General features: G+C 36.9%; 1 protein-coding gene across 11 annotated transcripts in view; it reads left to right on the top strand.

Annotated features, from left to right (window-relative positions):
- Positions 1–12,059, top strand: part of LOC111333486 (putative G protein-coupled receptor No18) — a 37,351-nt gene that overhangs the window by 14,018 nt on the left and 11,274 nt on the right. For 5 of the 11 annotated variants that reach the window (XM_022939073.2, XM_022939078.2, XM_022939068.2 and 2 more), the window contains exon 2: positions 8,115–8,170. The gene's annotated coding sequence lies outside the window, so the exon portion shown is untranslated. Of the gene's footprint in view, positions 1–2,019; positions 2,177–5,969; positions 6,138–7,533; positions 7,649–8,114; positions 8,171–10,747; positions 11,190–12,059 lie in introns of those variants that run through there. The other 6 variants (XM_022939077.2, XM_022939072.2, XM_088755416.1 and 3 more) reach the window with 4 other exon arrangements.

Below are 12,059 nucleotides of genomic sequence, written 5' to 3'. Positions count from 1 at the left end.
TACTTCCGGTGACGTTTCAAACTGCGTCGCGTTCTGGCTCGTTAAGGTGGCTCGTACCGGTTTTCATCTTTTTGATGGTTTGTAACTTTGAAAGAATACAGCAGAAAGACTTACCAAGGCCATTTGAACACTTTTACGGGGTTGAATTACATAATCATTGGTTATCCAAAAATAAGTGTCATTTCGTCACTAGCAGTTTCCATGGCAACGCTTTCATAGGCTTATTCAGACGCATTTTTTAGCTTGTGGCTTAAATAATTCGAAAACTAACCCGGTGACCCCCTGATTTTTTTCAGTGATTCCTTTTGGCACTTGAAAAGGAAAATGCACAAAGATTTTTAAAAAATTCTACGGAGCGGAATTTCAGAAAATCTACATAAAGGGCAATTTTCACACATCACAAATTTCCTTCCGTAGAATTTTGTAGTTTTTTTTCTGATGATTCCTTTCGACGTTATTATCATATTGGAACAATAAAAAGAAGGGGTCACCGGACTTGTTCTCATGCAATAGCTTTCGTGAGTTTAGCAATTTCCACGCGCGTTCTCGCGCATTTAAAAATCTGGATTCTATAAGATCGACATTTGCTCATGATCTGTTTTAGCTACCGCTGACAATTGCGTGTGCTCGCGCGAGCACCTACGATCTGATGTTTACAGACGTTTACTGCTAAGAAAATCATTAAACAGCCGTCAAAGACAGCCTCCCGAGCTCATCTTAAAAATCCTACACATGACTTCTGGCTATATCATATTATTTTCCTCGAAGTTTCAAAGTCTTCTTCCACCTCAGGTAGATTATCCTTCACTTGAGTTCTTCTTTTTTCGCCGTCGCAAGATTTCATATCGGTTGAATATTTCTTTTAAATGTGAAGTGAAGCAACCTTTACTTCTCCGAAAATCGTCTTCGTTATCTTAGTTTCTATCTCCTGCATTCACAGTGGCCGCTCAACACTTCGAATACAAGCTCTTAGGTAAACTCACAAAAGTAGAAAAAATTCCACGCCGCCATCTTTGTTTTGAAATTTCATCTTTTGATCTCGCGCTTCTTTCGCACGTTTCTCTCACGCGCGTCACGCAAGAGTGACTTGTTCCCCGCGCGAGGAAACTGGTACGAGCCACCTTAAGTCCCTAATTACACATAGCGCGCGCACACGCACGCTATTTAACAACTGGTTCATGCTTTTAGCGTGCACTATCGAGTTATGGAGCACGCGGGAAGTTTGGAGAGCACGAAAGAAGCGTAAGAGTTACCCGAGGCAATAGCGGAGGGCAACTCTAGCTTCTTGAGTGCTCTCCAAACTTCCCACGTGCTCCATAACTCGATAGTGCACAGCTGAAAGCATGAACCAATTGTTTTAGAACATGGCCGGTGGAATTGTGCATCAAATCCGACGCGAAAAACGGACAACAATATCAAATGAAGCGAATCGTGACGGCGCTGATGCCGAGTCTCCTTTTCCGTTGTAACTTGTTTTTCTCTTTTTCTGCCTCATTTAAAAACTCTAGCCCAAGGGAAAAGGTCGAAAAATTGTCTTCGTTTTGGGGCTAGTAGGCTGAGTCTCTGTTTGTATCCATTATTGTCGCGAAATAATTATTTTTCCCCGCGCTAACAATGGCCGCTCGCGCGGAAAAAAAAATTCTGGCGAAGCGATTTGCTGACGCTGTCAGCGTGCACTATCGGGATTTTGAGCACGCTTACGTATATTGGATTTGATTGCGTGGCTCTGCTAGCTCTGTTTTAACAAAATTTGGTTCGGCTTTCCTTTCTGCGTTGCTTTTTTCATGTAAATTATTAATAAGTAATAACATGATTTTTAAAGGCTGCAAATTGCATTCACCCTACGGGCTCGCGTTCCTTTGTTGTATTTGTTTATTAACACCGAATAATTTTTTACTCGAAATCCTGTTATTACCGAAACGGTGACTTTTGTAAACACTGACGCAACCTGAATTGCCACTGAGGCTAATTAAAGGCTAACGCACGCGCAGTTACACGTACTAACGTTTCCAGAGCACGGAGAGCGGAAATAGGAAGACAATTTAAAATTGCGTTGGCTCAAGAAACGGAGACATTAACCTTTTGTACGAACTGGAACACTACTTCTCTTATGTGCAGATGAATTAAGGTCTAAGAGGTTACAAAGGGACCAAGTCCTAAATCTATCGACTGAAAGGTTTGTTAACAACATAGAAACGTTCTCGTACGTGAGGTGAACTTGACTGAAAAAAATGGTGTTAATTTGTACAGATGAAAACCTATACCAATTTTGTTAAAAAAATAAAAAAAAGTCCAACGGAGAAGGCATACACTAAAATGCCATTCAATAAAATTTAATAAGATGGTTATGTTCGATGTAAAATTTTTTCCTGTGTTGAATTAAACTTTGGACAAAAAAAGGCAAATTAACTTCATTTGTATGGTTTGAGATAAATTTCAATTTTAATAGACATTTATTTCTCTCCTTTGTCTCTGCTCGTGCAAATTACCATTTGTCATCTCGTTTTAACAGCTGAAGTCACTGAGGTGTCTTAAAATTTTGACATTTTAATCAACTGTGGGCTTCTTAATTTTTCTAAACTTCAGTACTATTTGCTCAAAATACGAATGCTATCAAGCTGAAAACAAATACACGAAACGAGATACGTCTTCATTGCTCGCAATTTTTCGGTTTCAAAAGATGCGGAAAACGCTTTTCGAAGTTTACGTCAAATCACAGAAACGGCTGGACTCTCAGTGTAATAGCTTCTTGGTTCGTCAAAGCTTATTAAAATTTCCAAGCAATAGAACGATACATAATTTAAGGCAAGTTTCGCATCCGCTCTCTTAGCAGGCTTTTTTTCCCAAAAAAGATTGTGGCGTCGCAAAGTTAAATACGTATGTACAAGTATGATTTTTTCGCTAATCTAACGCGAGTTGTTTTGGTTGTTTTTGAGTCTCAGTAGGTATATTCTGTAGAATCTTTCAGCCTTGCTTTTTCGATCCATAGATCGCTTAGAACTAAAGCCATAGGATCTTAGGCAATAAAATGCTACTCCTTCGATTTCCAAATCCACCTGCCTTTATCTGTCTGCTCAAAGCGAAATAGAAAAAAAAGCCCCTTAACAAACCATGTACTTACTTTCTGCTGAAGTTTTAATCTATGTAATTGCTGTGGCCGAGCGTTCTCTACAAAAACAAACTCCACGGACTGGGACAAAAGAAATTTCGACTGATAAAATGAAAAGGATCAAGATTCACGATTGGAAGAAAATCATTGAGTTTCCATGAGTCGACAATCACCGTCAGAACTCCAGAGGAACGGGGATTCTTCACAGTTTACACTCACATACCTCAAGTTTCCCTTATTAGCTGTCGATGCTGGACAAATATTATTGCTTCAATACAGCGCACGTTAGCTATTTATTTAGCTTTACAAAACTTAATACTTAGTGCAGAAGGCGACAAACGTATCTAACCATCAAAGATTTCTTTAATCTTGATTGTACTTGATTAGAAGATTCTGAAGAATGTATCTCTGTGGCTTAGAAGAAATAATACGATGAAGCTAAATTCAATGTTCGCAATGCTGACGCTGATCGCAACTGAAATCAAAACCTAAAAAATCTAGTCCTAAAACGAACTATTCATGAACTGTCAAATGAAGGAAAACGAATTATTCATTAACTGTCAAATGAAGGAAAACGAACTATTCATGAACTGTCAAATGAAGGAAAACGAACTATTCATGAGCTGTCATGAAATCTCAATCGCTTAACTATTTAAAATCACGGGGAAAATAGGTAAATAATCACCTATATTTCGATAATCACCTATTGTTCGAAGTCACGCAACGAAACCAGAACTGTTCATAACAATACTTTTTTGAGATAGACCTGTTGGCAACGTCGGGTATCTGTCATTCTTCCTTCTATGCATGTTACATCGGAGGACATAGATACTGCACAACATGTGTAACCCGCTTTTGGAGGGTTTTTCGCGTTCTAGTTTAAGGAACCTGAGAGAGCACACCTACTAGCAGTTACATGAAAGAGAGCGATCTGATTTCCTCGTGACTCCCACTCCTACCACAGTTCTAAGGCTAAAAAAGACTCCTTTTTATTTCCTTGACACTAACTCGAGTGAGTTGGGCGTTGGAGGGGGGGGGGGGGGGATCTAGATCCACATTCAATAACTCATATCTAGAGGTAGATATGAGAGATAAATGGTATGGATAAAAGAAATAACTGCCCAGTTATACTAAGAAGAAAGGCCTTTCGAAGCTGAAAACATGCTTGGTGCTGATTGTCGTTCGTGTTATTTTTAGTCGTAGAGGGAACGCGCGGTTTCTGGCCTAACCCGCTCTCCTTTTAAAACTAAAACAGAGCTAACCGACTCTCTATAGGATCTTTCTACAAGAATATATAAGCTTTGTAGAGACTTCCTTATTTGACTGATTTAGGTCATGGAACAGAAGTAAGAACAAACATGGGCAGAAAACGAAGTTTTCCGAAAAAAAAAAAAACCCTGACAAATCAATTATTTACCAAGTATCTAAAAATTAGCACGGCAAGGTTAAATAGATAACAACTGAAGGTTAATTTGATAGCTTCATTACATTTACGTTGAACGTTATCGTGATCAAAACACTACATGGGAGGAAAATTTGAAAACAAAATAAAACGACACTGCTGGGGACAACAACACCAAGTCAAATATAGAAAGAATAAGGACATCAACAAGATGAAAATCGATAGCATAGGGAAAGCGGCCAAGTCAATCATTTACTGTTAAAAAGGCTTGATTACATCCTCTGGAAATTTCTCCTGCAAGGAAGTGCCAGTTAAAAAGAAAACTGCAATATAAATATCACGTACAATTGCTCCAGTATTATTTATTGCTCACGATAATTTTTCATGACCATGAGTGATAAAATTTTGTCTTAGTAGTTTTAGTCCACGAACTTTACAAAATCACACGGTCTATCTCTAAAAAAAAAAACATCCTATAAGATTGCTCCAAGAAATCATCACAGAATCTTGAGAATTCCAAACATAAAATTGCTTTTTTAAAAACTTCAATATTACAGTCTAACCTAGTTAGAATCCGGAAGACAAAATGTTTCCCTCACAGAGAAGCTCGTGAAGTGCAAGGCTCTTAACAATAGCAAAGGGAAAGTTGTCGAACAGGGTCAGTGAAAAGGGCAGACAAGGGCTTTAGACCAAGGAAGTAAACATGCATTGTTCACAACGATTTGCATAGGTCAGCCGGATCTGCTTATCTGCTTTCTCACAGTACGTAATGAGGGTTCTTTTCGATGCAAAGAAATATGAACAGCGATTCAATGCTCTCCTGGGTGAATACCAACCAAAATTTTTTGAGCTATTCTTTCGTACACTCAAATAAATAACACAAAAGCATTCATCATCTGTCAGGTTTTAGGATACTCAGTTACGTTCGCTAAGGTTTTAACTGGACCGAGAAGGACGGCATTACATGGAGGTTAAATAGATCTATAGCCTTGACTTTCTTAGCCAAAAGAGCTCCATACTTTGTTTAACTCAGTTGAAACTACTTCATATAATGAAGTTATAACCTTTATGTGACCATGAGTACATTCTAATCTACTCAATTCTTCCAAGTCTTTTATCTTCTCTTGTCTCAGTTGTGTTGAATTTACAAGGTTCCCTTTACATTGGCTTTGCTAAATTGGGTTCCCCTGCATAAATATTGTTTTAACTAAAAAGATAAATAGCCAAATTAAGGTAACAAATTCGAGTGATGCTTAAAGACAACAAACAAAATTTGGGAAAAAACACAAAAGCTACTTTTAGCGCTTGAAAAGAGAGTATACACCCTATTGAAGCTTCACATATTAAAACAAAGGTAACGGGGAGTTTAAAATTTGGGCAAGTAAAATGAATACTCTTTCTTCACACTCAAAATTTTATTGTTGACTGATTGACTCAAAACTTAATCGCGACATTGTCACAAAATGAAACAAACGTTATCTCTGCGGTTACCACCCTTAGACTAAACTAAACAAAATGGTCACGAATATTGTGTTCACTCAGATAAAAAATTACCTTCACCTTTGCCTCTGTTTGGAATATGCAAGGAATTGAAAGCAAATTCAAGTTGAATAACCATCAGAAATGGTGAGTTTGTAATTTGGTAACCGTTACTGAGTTTGTAGTAACAACATAGATATATGCAAAGCTAAGTAGAACAAGAAACCTTAGATCTTTCTTGTCAGTTATCAGTCGTACAAAAATTAAATATTACGCAGATGTTGCAAAATATGATTTTTTAGCGCGTTAAGTTCCTTCCAATCCACCGAATGCCTTCGGAATAAGCATGGAAAACTGGCCGGAAAATTACCTTAACGGTATTCAACGAACTTTTGATCGAGGTGCACTTCGTATTTTTTGTAAGTTGTTACCGAAATTAGAAGTCATCACCTGTTTCTTTCGCTGGAATGCGCTCAATAAGTCTTGTGAACAGCTTATTCCAGGTCTGATTGTTCCACTTTTAAATCAATCGATTACTGGCTCAATCGATCGCTCTTCGAGTGTATTACGAATGTCAGGACGATCAATCGATGTTGATTTCAGTATTACATAAAAACCGGAATTGAAGGAGTACAGATTAGAATTTTTCATTAAAGATCGTATCTGTTAACTTGACAACCTTGAAGAAAATAGTTTTGGAGTCTCGTTTTTTGCCAGGTGTTAAAAATGATTATGTTTATTGAGAAAGAGCTTATTTCATGGCGAATTCGAAGCCATGTTTTTTCTCTGGGTTACGGAAAATACGAAACCAGGCCACAATCTATGTAGCAAAATTTGTGAAACTATTTTTTTCGATTTTCTTGAGACCAGCATCTCATGATGGAGAAGAAAGATTTCAGCTATTTGTTCCAATGTGGGTGTTGTGAAGTAGTCCTTTAACGACCTAGAAAATCGCCAACCGAACAATATCAACAGGTAAAGATCGGTAGAGAATTGGACTTGGGTCACTGTAGTAGTTCAGCGAGAGTAAGTAATGGCATGGCTAAGGCACTGTTTGGGTATTCCATGCTTACAGCCTATTAAACTTAAGCTCCCCACATCTCAAAAGTTATTTTTCCGTAGTGATGGAGCAGCCGGTCTTTGCCTGTAATTCATTGAAAAAAATTTGAAGTTACATTAATATACCACCCTTTATCCCAAAATTGTGTTCACTTTCATCTCCTGTTTTCTGGAAATTGTTTGAATTGTGAGGAAAATTACTGACAAGAGCTTAAAGGATAGAACTTTAAGATTGTATACACATAAAAAAGTTTTCCGGCGTGTCAACCCTTTTTAGTTGGGCATTAAAAAATTATAACGAGATCTAAAATCTCAGTCATCACATTTCAGAGATAAAGGATTAGAGTTCGAAAATGTACTAAGTAATACTACATCGACACCTATTCGAGAAAATTGTAATAAAACTTGAAGAGTTTTAACCTTTTTTCATTTTTCAAATATTCCAATCTTTTCCTCCTTTCAGAACTGCTCGACAAAAGTATTTATCAGATAGATGCTGTGTTCACGAAGCAAAATGGAAACTTTACAACAAAACACTTCAAAATTCTTATCATGTCAGAGTAAAACAATCAAGATATTATTTATTTTGTAAATCCCATGTAAGATATATTAATTGTTCTACTTAAACTGCGTAAAATAATTCTAGAACTTGCAGCGATGACGTAGTTTATTCATTGTTTCACTGACACCCACTGTAGACAAGAAGATTGATTTGAGTGTCTCAGTAGATACAATATATATTTATACACATTCTTGCTTTCACCCTATGACGTTTTTCTTCCAATAAAGTTTATATTGAAAACAAATTATAGGAAAAGAATGCTTAGTAACATGCATTAACTAATCCACTGAATGTCCTTGGCAGAAACTTGCTTTTGTAAGTCAAAACAACATAATTATAATTTCTCTCGCGATAGCTACAATGAGAGATATCTTCGAGATATGAAAAACTGAAGTCGGCAGGGAGTCTTTCAAAATCACCTATGAGGTGTTCCTTGCAAGGAATGAGATTTTAAACGCTCTGTCACGATTCATTATTAATGCAATGCCCTGTATTTTTCCCAGGTAATTCGCAAGTAACCGCGACTAAACCACAAGGAAAGGAAATCATATTTGAAAAGGTGAGTGTATCTCCTCAAAACAACCCAAAGTTATCATCAGAATGTAAAAGGTATCGAGCCCAAAGACAATACAATTATTTTTATTTTTAACTTTTTAATCAAAGTAAAGTCAAACTTTTCTTGCTCTATTATTAATCGACAATTTCTGGGGGATAGCTATAAATTGGAAACCTTGAATACCAGATTTAGGACTTCATCGAGGGATACTTGACGTTTCATGGCAATGTCAAATTAAGTGATTATGAAGTTTAAAACTGAGGAAATTTTGTTAAACAATGAAAGATAGCTGAAATTTGCATGCGATCTTAGTGCAAGAATTGATCGCTCCTCAGACTTCGAAAACGAAAGGATTAAAATGAAACGTATTCATATTTTCCTCCTGTTTTAGACACAAAAAGATATATTGAATTGAAATACAGTACATTCAGCCAAAGTTTTCGTGCCTCCATGTACTTGTTTCATCTAAGATGAAATTTGTCCTTGTTTGCAAATGATAACAAAATAGAAAGAAATTTGTCTCGATTAAACGATATATAGTACATGAACAAGTTAAACTTAGAAAGCCGATGAAACGACACTCTAAGTTCTAAAAATGTTTTGTGAGCCGTATATTTTGTCAGTTTGGGTATTTGCACAGCTTCATTCAACAAAATTCTTGCTGGAACTGGATATAACAACTTGTTCGTGTCGCTGCCTTCAATAAAAGGTCGAAGCCCGTTGTTGCGGCAAAGCTGGACAAAAAAGGCTTGTCTTTGCCGAATCAAACATTAGAAAAATAGTATTTTCAATAAAAAATTACTCGTAATGAAGGAAGATAAAAATCTACTTTTAGCCTTAGCCAACGTAAGTTGAATCAAGGCAGGATAACAAAGATTGAAATGGTAGATAACTTGCCAACTTTTTAATCTAGATTTGATTGTCCTCGCCAAGAAGACATAACATTTTTATTTGGAACTATACCAAAGCATTCTTTCTAAACTCGGCATCTTCTCTTTTATATTTCATGTTATTGTAGCCCACTGACCACCGTTTTTGCTGAAAAAAAGAAATCGGTACATGTCTTTAATTATCAAGACCGTGTATTGTAAGCACGAAGTACACTAGCCCGTAGTGAGGTACATTGTGTGCAGGATAGCCTTTCAGTATTACTAATGTACCCAAATTTTTGGTCACCACTTTTAAACGTAAATTTTTGCTGTTCTTTCATCTGGTTTAATTAATTTCCAAAGTTCAATTTCACCCGAACTCACTGATCAATCTTATTTCATGACTGGCCCCTACAATCTAGCAATAAAAAGGTTTTATGACACCATTTGAATTATTAATTGAAGTGGCAGAGCAGAAATAAACATCACGAAAACACGTTGAATTGTTACGCATTTCATTCTTCGGCTTGAGAAATTCTCTACAAGGGGTGAAGCAGATTTTTCGATTGTTTTTTTTTTTATATTTCTTCTTTAAGAAAAACGCAATGGAACGGCTGGTCATGATCACCTAAAACAGTCGTTTATCAGGAAAAACACCTGAATGCGTTGTTTAGTTTTCAATGGGGGTTGGTGAAAGTAAAGTAAAAAAATCTGTGGGGTTATAAGCGTAAGCATAGGTTGCACTTCTTCATCTTTCTTTTCTTAGGAACTAATAATCGAAAAAGACTCTTTCACCTTCACGGAGTCCGCAACCAAAGAGACGAGGGCGTTTACAAAGCAACTTGAAAATAATTTCACATGATTCAAATTGTACAGTATATTCTTTTTGAAAATGAAACTAGAGCAATTTTGAGGTTGCATTTAAATTATTAATTGGGAGGATTAGAAAATCAATGACAAGAAAAGACCAATGTTAACTTTTCAAAACAAAATTAATCGCGATACCATTTGTAGACCATTCTAAACCCATTGCACGACAACAGCGGTTGCACACTACTCAGTTGAACTCTTTCCAAGGGAATATAAAGTTTTTATTACACGACTCGGGCAGTCAGAGGGCCAATAACTAAAATCAACCAATCAAAATGCTCTATTGCCAGTCAATATTCTCTCAGTATTGGACCGGGCACTGTCCCGAATGGTCCCAAATGATACCGCACTTGTGTCCCTTTGAACTTCAGTCTTATAATAAATCTCTTATTAACCAAGCTTGCTCGGGACCGTACTGAAAGAATATCGACCTTCGGTCTTTTTTGTACGGATCTCGATGCGCTCAGTCCGTACTGTAAAGACCTCGGGCCGATATTCTCCTAGTACGGCCCTCGCGCTTGGTTAATAAGATATATATATTCTCTTTCTCTGACGGATTAGTTTTAAGAAGGAACACTCGTTGACAAGTTTTTTTTTCCGCTCGGGAAAAAAACAATTTTCTCTTCATTTGAATAATTGGGGCTGAAGATTACTGAGAAAAAGGAAAAAACGACTGAACAGTTTGCAGCCCAATTTCAACCATACAATTCTTTCAGTCCATATTAGTTTTCTTCGCTTGACATCAACTAAACGATAATTTACTAAGAGGGCAATATACATGGAAACTTATGGATAAATTAACATGAAAGAGATAAATAATCACAGCTAAGTTCGTTGGATAGATTCATTTTGAACTTATTTGATATTACATATAACTCTAGATTAACCTAATTATTGAAAATGAATTGGGCCATTTTCGTTTACGTTCAATAAAAGTTAGTGGTCTTCATTCCAAAGGTGATCGCTGGTTCTTTCAATGAAATTCTAGGCGGTGCCTGCGCAGATTACGGCAATTAAAAATCGTTTTGGTTCTGCTTTAATTCCGTTTTGGCACCAATGGAAAGGATGTTTGGGTGATCCACCTCCTCCACTTGAGTAACAACACTTGATATGCAAATTATCAGACGGAATCTATGGAATTTCCTTTAAACCCTTCTGACGCACAGATAAAAGTTCCAGTACATATAAAGTAAAGCTCCGGATAACTTAAGCTACAACGGGTTTGAATCAGGAAAACAAAAAGCTAAGATTGAGGGTAGATGCCGAACACCACACTGTAATTGGTAAGGATCTGCTTAAGAGATTTTTTTTATAGCGGTATTTATATTTTCAAAAGGGTCCATATAAGTGAGACATGAGGTGGAAACGTGATGGATTCTTGAAAACTTCCTTTTGAATGTACAGTATTTCATATATTGTGACGGTGCCTTCATATCCCACGGTGTGAAATGTCTCTAATGATGTCTACACGTCATGTTGGATTTAGTCCCATGCCGTCACAGGGCAAACTGCACGCAACACATGCTTAGCAAGGCTGCTGCGAGAAACATAAATCAAAGCGAAACAAGCCTCACGGCATTTAAAAACCATAGCTGCTGTTGAATTAAGGCACTCCTAAACAGATAACCTATTAGCAAGATAGCAAACAAACTACAAAAGGATCCTCAACACTCCAGCTGAGACACATTTGCTCTTAAGTTAAATTACTAATTTCAAAAATGTGTTAAACCAGTGTCTCGACAAACGCTACAAGATAGGTCAACAGAGCTTAGCACCGGCACAAGGGTGGAAATGTGAAGCGTGTAAATTGCTCTCTTAATCAAGGCTTGCAATCCACGACACATAACAGACAAACATTTTTCCCATGTTTCGTTAGAACGAAAATGTTTGGTTGTAGCAATAAGTGAAAAGCAATCAATTGTATCTGCATTGTTGAGCCACAAAAAGGAAAACAAAAATAAATTGCGTTTCGCTTCATCGACTCAAATCCACTCAAGAACGGCACGGATCAGAGAACCAAATACAATTCAGAAAATTAGCACCACTTAGCAACAGGAAAAATATGCACATGACCACAAAAATGAATTTTCAAATTAACTTTCTGGCGAAATAATTGCGACCTTTGAAGCGATAATAACAATTGCGTATATGAT

Source organism: Stylophora pistillata, chromosome 3 (genome assembly GCF_964205215.1).
Source record: "Stylophora pistillata chromosome 3, jaStyPist1.2, whole genome shotgun sequence".
Lineage (NCBI taxonomy): Eukaryota > Metazoa > Cnidaria > Anthozoa > Scleractinia > Pocilloporidae > Stylophora > Stylophora pistillata.
The sequence above is the reverse complement of the archived record's forward strand: the minus strand, read 5'-3'. Positions and strand labels throughout refer to the sequence as shown.